General features: G+C 42.4%; 1 protein-coding gene across 5 annotated transcripts in view; it reads right to left on the bottom strand.

Annotated features, from left to right (window-relative positions):
• NRF1 (nuclear respiratory factor 1) overlaps positions 1 to 10,218 on the bottom strand; it is a 142,856-nt gene extending 132,638 nt beyond the window's left edge. For all 5 annotated transcript variants that reach the window (XM_042924387.1, XM_042924388.1, XM_042924406.1 and 2 more), the window contains exon 1: positions 10,113 to 10,218. The gene's annotated coding sequence lies outside the window, so the exon portion shown is untranslated. The remainder of the gene's footprint in view (positions 1 to 10,112) is intronic.
• Between the last annotated feature and the right edge of the window lie 2,257 nt (positions 10,219 to 12,475).

The raw sequence follows: 12,475 nt of genomic DNA, 5'->3' as shown, positions 1-12,475 counted from the left end.
AAACAGCAAGCATTTTCTGAACAAATTTGAATTTGGAGAGAAACTTTTAAATATCTTTAATATTTCATTAAAACAAACGGATTTACAACTGCTGCACTAAGAATATTTCAGGGCAAAGATAAACAGATGAATTAAATATCCTCAGACATTTTTGGTTCAAAACAATATGCAGGGTATAATTCCATTTATCATATACAGTATGTGCATGCACATACATATACTCCTAAAGGAATATCCAAAACTAAAATATTATTCATTATCTTTGTATTTTTGTACATTTTTGTAAATTTGAACAAATTTTTGTAAATTTGTATGTATATTTTAAATTTTCTTCTTTTTGCTTTCTTACAATGAACACATATACATACCTTTTTACTTTAAGAAAATACCAGATTTATTAACATGTCATAACACAGACTCAGAATTAATTTTAGAAGGAATTTTTATTCAGAAGAAATTTTAGATATCATTTCTATCCTCTTCATTTTTCAAGTGAGACAACAGGCCCAGTGAGGATAAATAACTTGCCTGCCCAAAATCTGACAGTGAGTCCTTAGGGCCGTAATTATATCATCCATGCTTGTGTGTGTGTGTGTGTCGGGCGGGGGGGGGGGGGGGGGGGGGGGGGGCGGCGAGGTTATAAAAGTTAACGCATTTTCACTAAAGATAGTTTGAAAGTTACAAGAAAAAAGATGAAAATCACCTATATGCTTATAAATCAAAGATAACCATTTAACTTGAAGGGTTTTTTGGGTTGTTTTCTTTGTTAAATTGCTCACTACAAAAATTATTTATTTTCAATATAGAAAAACTTTTAAAATATAGAACCAAAAATTAAGGAAGAAAAGACAAAAATTTTAACATTCCGTTATATAACTGGTGATGTCAGAATCATTACTTTCTTAGACTTAGTACCTGAAGCCAGTTTTGGATCAAAAGACTACTTCTGTGATGGCATTTTTATTTAGCAAGCCTTGGTTGGTTCTTTAATTGGTGGGTTATTTTTATGTAGGGGCTAAGAATTTTATTTCATAATTGTTTAATAAAAGACAAAGGACTAGGGCACCTGGTGGCTCAGTCAGTTCAGCGTCTGACTTCGGCTAGGGTCATGATCTCACGGTTCATGAGTTCATGAGTTCGAGTCCCACCTGGGGCTCCCTGCTGTCAGCCTGTCAGCACAAAGCCTACTTCTACTTCGGATCCTCTGTCCCCCTCTTTCTGCCCCTCCCCCGCTTGCGCTCTCTCAAAAGTAAATAAACATTTTAAAAAAGTATGTTTCTAAACAACAACAAAAAAAGACAAAGGACCAAAACGCAGCAAACAAAGGATAAGATAAAATACTCCTTGGGGCGCCTGGGTGGCTCAGTCGGTTGAGCATCCAACTTCAGCTCAGGTCACGATCTCGCCATCCATGAGTTTGAACCCCGCGTCGGGCTCTGGGCTGACGGCTCAGAGCCTGGAGCCTGCTTCCGATTCTGTGTCTCCCTCTCTCTCTCTCTGCCCTTTCCCCGCTCATGCTCTGTCTCGCTCTGTCTCAAAATAAATAAACATTAAAAAAAAAAATACTCCAATTCTATTTAGGAATCTTATCTGTAGGGTTAGTGACTGTAAAGATAATCCACATACACAAGCTAATTACAAGTTACAAGCACACATTTTCTATGCTTAAGATTACCCAAAATATTTATTCATTGCTTTCTTGCATTTACCAATACTTCTATAGGGTATTCTATAAAAAATTGCTGGCATTGGGTCGCTGGGTGGCTCAGTCAGTTAAGCGTCGCTCTTTGGCTTAGGTCCTGATCTCATGGTTCAGGAGTTCGAGTCCAGCATCTGACTCTCTGCTGTCAGCATGGAGCCTGCCTTAGATCCTCTGTCTCCCTCTCTCTGCCCCTACCCCAGGTGTGTGCACACAACTCTCTCTCTTAAAAATAAACAACTCTTTTAAAATAAATAAATGAGCACTTTAGAAAAACATTGCTGGCATTAATTATAGAAAACACGTGAGTTATGAACAAATATAAAAATAAGCTAATCAAACTAATAAGCTACTGAACCACCATCAACTCAATTTGCAAGACATCAAAAAAAACTATTTCACCTTTACCTTGTCCTTTTAAAATTCCTACCTTCTATACACTTTTATTTTTTTAATGTTTTTATTTATATATTTGAGAGACAGAGAGAGAGAGAGAGAGAGTGCAAGCGGGGGAGGGGGCAGGGAGAGAGGGAGACAGAATCTGAAGCAGGCTCCAGGCTCTGAAATGTCAGCACAGCGCCCAACGTCGGGCTCAAATCCACAAGCCCTGAGATCATGGCCTGAGCCGAAATTGGACGCTGAACCAACTGAGCCACCCAGGCGCCCCACCTTCTATATTGTTTATAAAGCACATAAATGTATTAGGACAAGAGCACAGGAACATCATTTATAAATAAATGTGATTCAGAATGTGAGCTCAAAATTTTACTTGTAAGGATGACAATCAAAAGTTGGAGATCACTGGGCCATGTGGGTGGCTGCCAGCTAAGCCTCTGACTCTTGATTTCAATTCAGGTCATGATCTCATGGTTCATGGAATCAAGCCCCAGGTCAGGCTCTGCACTATTAGATGGGATTCTCTCCCCATCTCTCTGCCACTCACTCATGTACACGTGCACATGCACGCACTCTCTCAAAATAAGTTGGAGATCACCCCGAACCTAGGGCCTAGCTAACAAACTGTCTCCTGATATCAAAGATCCAAAAATTATAGAGGAAGAAAGTAAAAATGACCAGTTATCTAAAATTTTAGAATGAAATAATTTTGGAATAAATAAGATCTAATATGGAACATTATTAAAAATTTGCCTAAACTTCTGGGGCGCTGGGTGACTCAGTCGGTCAAGCATCCAACTTTGGCTCAGGTCATGATTGGTTTGTGAGATCGAGCCCACATGGGGCTCACTGCTGTCAGTGCAGAATTTGCTTCAGATCCTCTGTCCCCTTTTCTCTGCCCTTCCATAACTGTCATACTTCTGCAAGACCCTATAGGGGTCCAATGGTATTTTCATTTCATGGTCAGAAAAATTAAGCAAGGAGAGAATTTCTTGCCCCAAATGAGTGGACTGAAACATTTGTGCATTTTAGAAAATTTCCAAAGTACAAGCAACTCCCAACTTAAAAAAATTTTAGTGCAATCTATGAACCAGTTAGATTTCTTTCAAAACTTATTTTCTCTTTAGAATAGTAATTTGAGGGGAGCCTGGGTAGCTCAGTCGGTTGAGTGTCTGACTTCAGCTCAGGTCTTGATCTCACAGTTCGTGAGTTCAATGCCTGCATCGGGCTCTGTGCTGACAGCTCAGAGCCTGGAGCCTGCTTTGGATTGTCTCCCTCTCTCTCTGCCCCTCCCCCGCTCACACTCTGTCTCTCAAAAATGAATAAACATTAAAAAAATAAAAATTAAATAAATAAAATAAAAATAAAATAGTAACTTGATCTCTCACAAAGCCCACTGTATATAGTGCATGAATAGATAGTCATATACTAGTGTGAATCCTGGAGTATAAAACAACAACAACAACAACAACAACAACAACAACAAAAAACCCAGAAAACAAAACAAAACCCCAAGGAATCCAGAAGACTTGGCAAGATTCTGAAACTGGTGAAGCTTTGCTTTGACATTCCTCCCACCTTCCTTCTGGTGCTCGTAGTCCCATCTCCTAGAGGTGCCTCAGATCTTCCCAAAGTTCCTCACTTGAGATACTCACTCAAAATTTCTTCCCCTTGGTCTGTCCCAGTCAATCCGGTTAACTGATTTCAGACAACTAACACAATAAATATCTGACTGAATTACCAATACTGAAAAGGCCTTTGACTTTTCTGTGTGTCAAGAATGCTTTGAGAATCTCAGAAAAGTTATGGACCCTCTCCCCAGAAAAATCACACACACATACAAAATTTTTCATACAATTTCAAGAGATCAGGGTTACATGGCCAAAATATATCCATGAGTCCCAGAACTATAAAACCCAGGTTAAAATACCTCTGCACTTAACATGTAAATATTATAAAACCTCAAAACTTTTCAAGAGGAATTTGTATTTTAAGAGACTATAAACTCAAACATACTATACTATACACTCAAATCTATAAACTCCATTATTTTTTTTAATGTTTATTTATGACAGAGACAGAGCATGAGGGGGGGAGGGGCAGAGAGAGAGGGAGACACAGAATCCGAAGCAGGCTCCAGGCTCCAAGCAGTCAGTCAGCACAGAGCCCACATGGGGCTCGAACTCACGAACCACGAGATCATGACCGGAGCCAAAGTCGATGCTTAACCAACTGAGCCACCCAGGCACCCCAAATCTATAAACTCTGTTAGAATTTAAGTTTCCTCCCAAAGCTTTTATACTGTAATTCCCGTAAGAGAAGGGGAAGAATAGGACCTATTTCTAAGCATGGGTCATCTATTAAATCGGGTTTTATAAGCCTTACCCCCCGTATTCAATAATGCTCCAGAAATCTATTGTGTTTAAACTATCATGATTCCTGGCAAAACAATACACATGCATACACACACACACACACACACACACACACACACACACCTTTTATCTCTGAAAATTCCTTTTATCTCTGAATTGCCAAATCCAGTTTTCACCCTAATGAGCTCTCTGTAGTATTTCAGGTTGCTAAATTCCCCATTAAAATTCCCTTACCCTCTAGACTCAGCTTCTTCAACCCCATACTATTTATCTTACCTCTTTAGCCATTCTTTTTCAACTTCCTTCATAAGCCCCTCTTCTTCCACCTGACCTACAAATGTAGCTGCTTGGCAAGGTCACCCTTAGTCTTTTCTTCAGTCCTGATTTTATACTCTTTGGCAATTTCTAGATGACATTATGCTAATGAATACAAATCTCATAATTGATCCCCACTTCCCTTTCTGCGCCAGCCCAAATCTGTCAATAGGGACCTATATGACATATCTCGATTCCCACATTTAGAACCATACCCTATTACCTTCTTCCTCAAATTCTGTTATTCCAATACATTCCCTATCTTAATTAAAGGCATCATCATTCATTAACGAACTCTAATCTTTGAACTCCCCCATGCTGTTCCCAATCAGGTCACAACAACCTCATCAGCTTCATTTCCCACTACTCCCTAAGTACAGAAAAGTCTACTGGCTATTTCTCAGACTATCAATGCCCTTCTCCTAGCCTCTTCTCCATCAGGCGAAACAGCGACTCACCTTTCCAAGCCCTACTTAAAGATCTCCTACATGAAGTCTTCCCTAACCTCACTTTCTACTTGCATCACTCACCCTCTCCCTCTATAAATCCCACACCAATTTTTCTTTACTTCTCAACATGCTATATGAATGGATAGTTGAGCCCTTATCTTCCTCCCCTAGTAGAAAAGGCCAGTGGTTTATATGTTACCGTAGCACTTAACACGTGCCTGGAATAAAGTAGGTCTTTAATCAATGTCTGGTGAATGAATGGCAAAACTCCAAAGTGAGGACATAGTTAAGGTTATTTCTCAATGGAGGGTATGCCCCCTTTTGAACATAAAACAATAATTAAGTCCCCTAGTCCCTCACTCCCCATTTCTAGTCTACTGCTTAGTTTTAAGCAAGGTTTCATGGGGACATTTCCTCACTTCCTCTTGTTCTTTGTAGGGTTAGCTGCCAGCCTAACCACATTAGCATTCAGGAGCAGCAACAAAACAGACTCTCCAAGTTCTAAAAAGCAAAGACTTTACAATACCAATAGTAAAATACAAGCTCCTTTTTAAAAATAGTCTTAACATTTATGCATACAAATCTCATTCTTCAAGATTCTGAAAAAGGTTTGGCATAGTTTATCCAACAGGCACCATTTAAGAGTTCTTAAGAAAATGTCCACTTGTCCAACTATCTCAACCAAAATTTACACATTTATAACCATAGAAATCAGCATGCATGAATTAACCTAAATAATATGCTTATATACTAAATACACTATAAATAGTAGTCTAAGTCACCAGATGACCCACACATAATTAGCTCTTTTAGCTTCTTTTAAAAATACATGTCCAAAATTCCAGTGATCATCCCAATCTATAAGACTAGATTCTTTTATCAGTATCACCCTTTCTCCCTCTTCTCCCCACCAACTTTCACACACACACACACACACACACACACACACACCCCTACCTCCCTTAACAGACCTGGTTTCCTCAAGAAATGATCTGATAGCTTAGGAGCAGTTTGATAAGGCAGGCTACATGGTCTGGGATTCTGGAGAAGATTCCATATGATACAATTATCCTCTAAGAGACTGCTGTTGGTGACAGAATACAGATTTGCCTCAAGAGATCACAAATGTGGTAGACCTGCCATAACTGTCCCCTACTTTTTTTGTTTTTTGTCTTTTAAAAATATACTAGAATCTCACTCTCAACTTGTATTTCTGTCTTTTCTTCAGTTCATATAAATGTTCACATTTTAGGCATACAGACCTGGTGAAAAGACAAAAAAAAAAAAAAAAAAAAAAAAGACATGGTGAAATGTGTTTGAAGCTTCAGTAACTAAACTGCACCAGGGTCAAAAACTCATTACCCTAATTCTGAACTGCACTTCAAAAAAAAAAAAAAAAAGAAAGAAAAAATGTATGCTCCAAAGCATATATAATCCACTTATTTTTCTTGAGCAGTCAAAAATTCTTTTCATTTTCCAAGTTTTGTCCATATTACATCGAAATAACTTCAGACAAAGCATTCTTGTTGCTCCAGGATTAAAACTTTCCAATAGCTCAATGTGGTTGTAATCTTCTGGAAACACCTGAAATTGATTTGTTTCACCTCCTTTTACTCTTTCTCTTCCAGCCTGTTCACCTTAGGAGAATATTGATGGACAAAAGTTCTAACTGAAAAGTCCAGAAAGTGGATAATCTATCCCCTAGCTAATAAGAAAGGAACTATGATACATAATACACAAAAATTGACATGTATCCAGAGCCTCAAAACAAACAAACAACCCACCCAATGACTGGACTTGGTCTAAATAAGCTTAACAAGTAGGTTTCTTTTTCATTGCTGTTTTACTGAGCATTTATGGAAAACTATATTTGGGTAAGCTCAGGCTAGCTTTAACTCTCAAGAAAAACATGAAAAAACGGAGAGAAAAATCTTCTAATTTTTTTTTTTTTTTAGAAAATAAAAGATTGGTATTTATTTTAAGGCTGCTTTTCCAAATACAATAAACACTATATACATATATATATACACACACACACACACACACACACACATAATTATATAATTAATGAGCATCACACAGTCACAAACATCTAAATTCAAATATCACATTTCCTGGACTAATTACAACCCAAGAGGGTGCACTCAAATTCTTGAGGTTAGAGTAGACACTTCTGAGACTCAACAACCAGAGTTCCCACTTTAAACTTCCAGTTTTTCAGTGGCACTGAGTAGATGAACAAGCTCACTGCCACACAAAGCTGGGCTTGCCTAAAGAGGTCTGACAGGAGCTGAACACACGCAATAACTTCCTGTTCTCCAGAGGACTGGAGGGTGTGCTTCTGCAGGCTGACAATTCATAGACCTTTCAAAACCCAAAAGTTAATATGTCTTTTCAAATACTTTTGAAAAAAAATTTTAATTCCAAAAATTACTGTTCATCATTATTATTCCCCAGTTATTTACTGAATATCATTATATAAGGAAAGAGGTATAAAAAAGTTAATCCCAGACCCCAAGGAGCTTAAATTTCCCTTAAAACAGTTACCCATTTGTGATTACTTCACATAAAATACTTCTCGAAGACCAACCCAGGGGTCTGGTTGAATTCACAGTACATAGGCAATGCAAATTCAGGTATTTAAATCATAGGGAGTTTGTCTTCAGCTCCCTAACAAAATTAGAGATGGATGTATATTTGCAATTCAGTAAAAACAAGAAACCTATAATTTGGGGAATATACATGAATTGGAAGGGAAACCTGAAATCCTTTCTGTATCTGGACAAGGTCTCTCATTATTTCCTGTTCTTATAGTTACTTCCTAAATCCAGAAGCTAAATTTCCTTAAAACCTGATAAGAAATCTATTTCCATGAAAACGCTTGGCTTAAGATTTTTTTTTTTTTTGCTAAATAAGAAATATGACAGCTACTAAGCAAAAAGTCATTTTTTGTCATATATGTTGCGTTGGGCGGGGGAGGGGAAAGGCACATAGGATGAAATCAAAGGATTTCAAATAAGGATGTGCCAAAAAATAGTAAGCAGTATTTATTAACCTCATTATATTTTTTGTCTTTGTCATGAACCCAATCAAAAGTCACATCTAACTCCTGTCAGAAAAAAATAAAAAGTCCCTTGACACAAACAATTTTGCACACAATTTAGGACCCAATATACTGCACTACATGTGATAATTGTATGTTTCCTCTCCTGCTCATAAAACAAGGCAATTACACTCATGCGCAGATAGAACACTCATATTTTCACTACCTTATGAGAAAACATGTCAAACTAATTTCAAACACAATTCTAGGGATTCGGGATACTACTACTGAATTTTAAAAACAAATCAAACAAAAAATCCCCAGCATCTCCAAGGCCCCTCCTCCCCTCTTTCCTTGAGTGAAAAACAACCCAATAACTTACTGTTAAAAGCCAGAGTAAAAGGATTTTTTTTTTTTTAAAGGCCTGGACCAAGATGAAATAGGAAAAGGAAAAGGATCACTGTGGGCACAGATGATGCCCTGGGGAAAAAGGTGAGATGCACATACCCATTCTCCTGTGAGCACTGTCCAAGCTGACAGGTTCACTCACACTGCCTTCGCTTTAGAAGTTTCCCGATACATTGTCTCTACACACTTAAGAAAATGTGAATTTTGCTCTGACCACAGAAAGAATTAAGCACAACTGACACCAGCTCTAAAGTAAGGAATTAATATATTCTAATCTAACGCTTAAGAAGGGATGGAGTTCAGGCAACAGCTCCTCCAACTGGCTGGAGCAGATTATCATTTGAAGCCCTAAAAATACTAAGATTTTTAAACAACTCCAAGTTCTGATGGGTACAGTCAGATGCACTATGAAACTTTGGGACCAGCGGCAACGACACAACAGGTGAGAGAGGCGGTGGACATCACTGCACAGTGAGGTGGACAACATGCAGGGGCAAACCCTTGAGTTCCCCGAAAGGCTGGGGACATGAGATAATACCCGTGCACAAGGCCAAGACCCCGTCTTTACAGTGGCAACAGTTCTGTTCCTTCCGAGGGTCGCGCCACTCCCCCTCTCCTCACCCAGGGGACCACCACCCCAGGCACAGGAAGAACCGAGGCCCCTCCGCGGGCAGCATCTCAGCTGGGGAAGAAAACACAATGTCGCTCCTTATTTCTGCGTACAAAAGGACTTTGCGCCCTCCTCCTCCAACTGCCGCCGCTGCTGCCCGGGCCGCCTCCTAACTTGCAAGAAGGTGGGCAACGCGCCATATTCCAGCGTCCCCCGGTCTACCTGGGTAACAAGCCCACGCCACCCCGGCGGGAGGGAAGCTTCGGAAGCCGCCCAAGAGCCAGCCTCCTCTCCCGCAGGAGACAGCAGCTCCCGCGCCCCGGCCCAGCCCGCCGCGCCGCCCGCAGACCAGCCTCGGGAAGGGCCGAGGGGGCGAGCGGGGAGCCGCGGCTCCGGTCCCGCGCAGCCCGCCCACCTCCCGCTCCCGGCGCGCTCTCCCGGGCCTCCCGCTCCCGAGCCCGCGGGAAGGCCGGGCCCGGGCCCCGGGTTCCACGGTGGAGAGGAGGCCGCGGCCCCTAGAGCCTCAGGCGGCGGGGGAGGCCGGAACCCTGGGGCTCTCGGGAGGGCAGCGCCTCCCTCCCGAGCCCGCCAGGACGCCTGGGGCCTAGTGCGGCCTGCGCATCCTCGGGGTGGCGGTTTGACTGGGCCGGGCCGGGGCCCCCCGCCCGAGGCGGGCCGAATCCGGCGGGGGCCCAGGCCCGGAGCCGGGGGCGGCAGGGTGCAGGCTGCGGGGCGGGCCGGCCGGCCGGCGGGCGGGCGGCGTGTTGCGGCTGCGCCGGGGCTGAAATAGCTGGAGATTGCGCGGTAGGGCACTCACCTCAGAGCGGCTGCGCTACCGTGGGCCTGCGCCGTGGAGACTGCGACCGCGCCGGCTCCTCGCAGCCTCCTGCCACCAGCGGCAATGGCGAGCGCTGCCGCCTCTGCCGCCGCCGCCGCCGCCGAGGAGGGGGAGGGGAGGGAGATGAGGCACGCACGCGACGCACGGGCTCGGCTTCCCCGCCCGGCGGCCGCCATGATGGGGAGGTCGGAGCTGCCTCTGCGGGGCTGGCCCGGAGGGGGTTCTGAGCTAGGGTCCCTGCCGTTATCTTCGGCCTCCTCGAGTACGCATTTAGCTTCAAAGGATTGGATGGGGCCGGGACCACGGAGGCAACTGGATTAGTTGGACTCTCGGGAGAGTGGCGCAAGCAGCCCAAGATGGTTGCTAATCTGGAAACAGTAACATTTCTCGCCCCCCAGCCGCGAGAATTAGCACCTCCTGAATGAGCCTCGGCAATCGGTAACTAGCTTCCTCTGTTTCCTCAGCCTTGCCAGTCGGATCTACATCCTCTTATGGAATGACCTTTGTTTTCCGATTTCAAACCCTGCCCAAGTATTTAAAAGCAGAAAATTGTGTACAAAGCAATATATTAATTTATCCGCTCATTCACTCGTTTGGCGAACATTTCTAGAGGACCCTTTATGTGCCAGTTTTGCCCTGGGCACACTGGAGATGTAGACGAAGTCCTTGCCCTCAAGGGTTTTGAAGTCCTTGCCCTCAAGGGTTTTGTACGTTGAGTGCAAGCAAGAGGGACCCCCCCCCCCCCCCCCCGCAAGCAGGTGAGAAGTAAAGAGGAGTGGGTAACAGGAAAACAATGTAAGAGACATAGGAGAGGTAGTTTGTGTTCTTGGTTTTTAAAAGTGTGATGAGGAAACTACATGCTTCAGAAGCACTAACAATGATTACTTAAATCCTAGGCCCCAAGTGGTGTCGCTACAATCTTGGCTTGTTAGCCCAGGAACCTGCATTTTTAAAAAACACTCCTACTGACACGTCCTGATGATTCTCATGGACAGCATAATGTAAGAAGCATTGCATTAAGATGCATGGTTAGTTCAGCTACTCTATCATCTCTAATCAAGACACTGCAAAAGACTTCATGATCTCCCTGCCACAGGAATTGCCCTCCCTAATCCATTCTCCACCCTACAGTTTGAATGGTCTTTCAAAAAAGTAAATCATGTCATTTCCCTGCTTAACAGGTTTAATAAGATCCCAGCGCACATAAGTTAAAGCCTAAAATTCTTTGAGCTGGCTTCAGAGCCCTCCATGACCTCACTCTTGCTGCCACCTTTGACCTCATCTGCCACAGACTTCTCCCTCAGACTGCGGCCAAATTGGGAAGCTCTCAAGTCATACAAGGCAGAAAGTTCTCCCGCCTCATAATTTTTGCAAGGGTTGCTCTCTCTGCACAGAACTTGCTTCTCACTCTTTACTCCTTCTAGTCACCCGCTCAAACTTGAATAATTCTTGCCACTTCTTAAGGTCTCAACATTAATGCCATTTTTTTCTGCAAGAAGCGTTCTCCCGTCCCCCCAGTTGAGTGCTTTGACTCTTCCATCATCATACCCAGAAAATTCTGTGCTCACTTGTGCTTATTGAGCACCCACAATGTGTCAGGCCCTGTTTTTAGTCCTTTACACACATTATCTCCTTTCTCATTTAATTCCCAAGGAGGGTCCACAAGGCAGATATTCCTGTTATTATTATCTCATTTTGCAGATAGAGAAACAAGGGCACATAGAAATTACTTGCCCAAATCCAGACAGTAAGAGGTGGGGCCAGGTCTGAAAGCCATCAGCTTAACCTCAGAGTTATGCTCTTGACCATTACTGGGATTTTCGTGTTGCAGGTTGATACCCACTGATGAAGAACACAATTAACTTAGTGGGTAATGACCAAGATATCATAAAAGAAATAGAAAATATCAGAGAACACCAGACTTAGTAAGGCTCCAGTTTTGTGAAACTTTTATTTCAGATATATAAGTGTATGTACATAGGTGCGTGTATCTGTACTGAATCATGATATAAAACACATTTCGTACTAGGTTACAGCTACAAAAAGTTGGAAAGCACTGCATTACTCTTTCTCCACAGCACTTCTCAGACCATGAATTCTCTATAATCCAGAAGCTGCAGGAAGGCAGGGATTTCATCTTGTTCATGATTATATACCATGCAATGCCCAGCTCATAGTAGACCTTCAGTAAACATATAATGAGAGACCTATATGTCCACCCTCCTCAGAAATGCAAATTATTTTCTTAAGACAAATGAGCCTGTGTACCCCAGTTGCTCTGTCCAAAAGGCTTTTTATTCTGGATAACCAAAGATTCTAGAATCAGTCTTAGGAAAAAAGCA

This window comes from Panthera leo, chromosome A2 (assembly GCF_018350215.1).
Source record: "Panthera leo isolate Ple1 chromosome A2, P.leo_Ple1_pat1.1, whole genome shotgun sequence".
Classification (NCBI taxonomy): domain Eukaryota; kingdom Metazoa; phylum Chordata; class Mammalia; order Carnivora; family Felidae; genus Panthera; species Panthera leo.
Note: the sequence above shows the minus strand (reverse complement) of the source record. Positions and strands in the feature narration are given on the sequence as shown.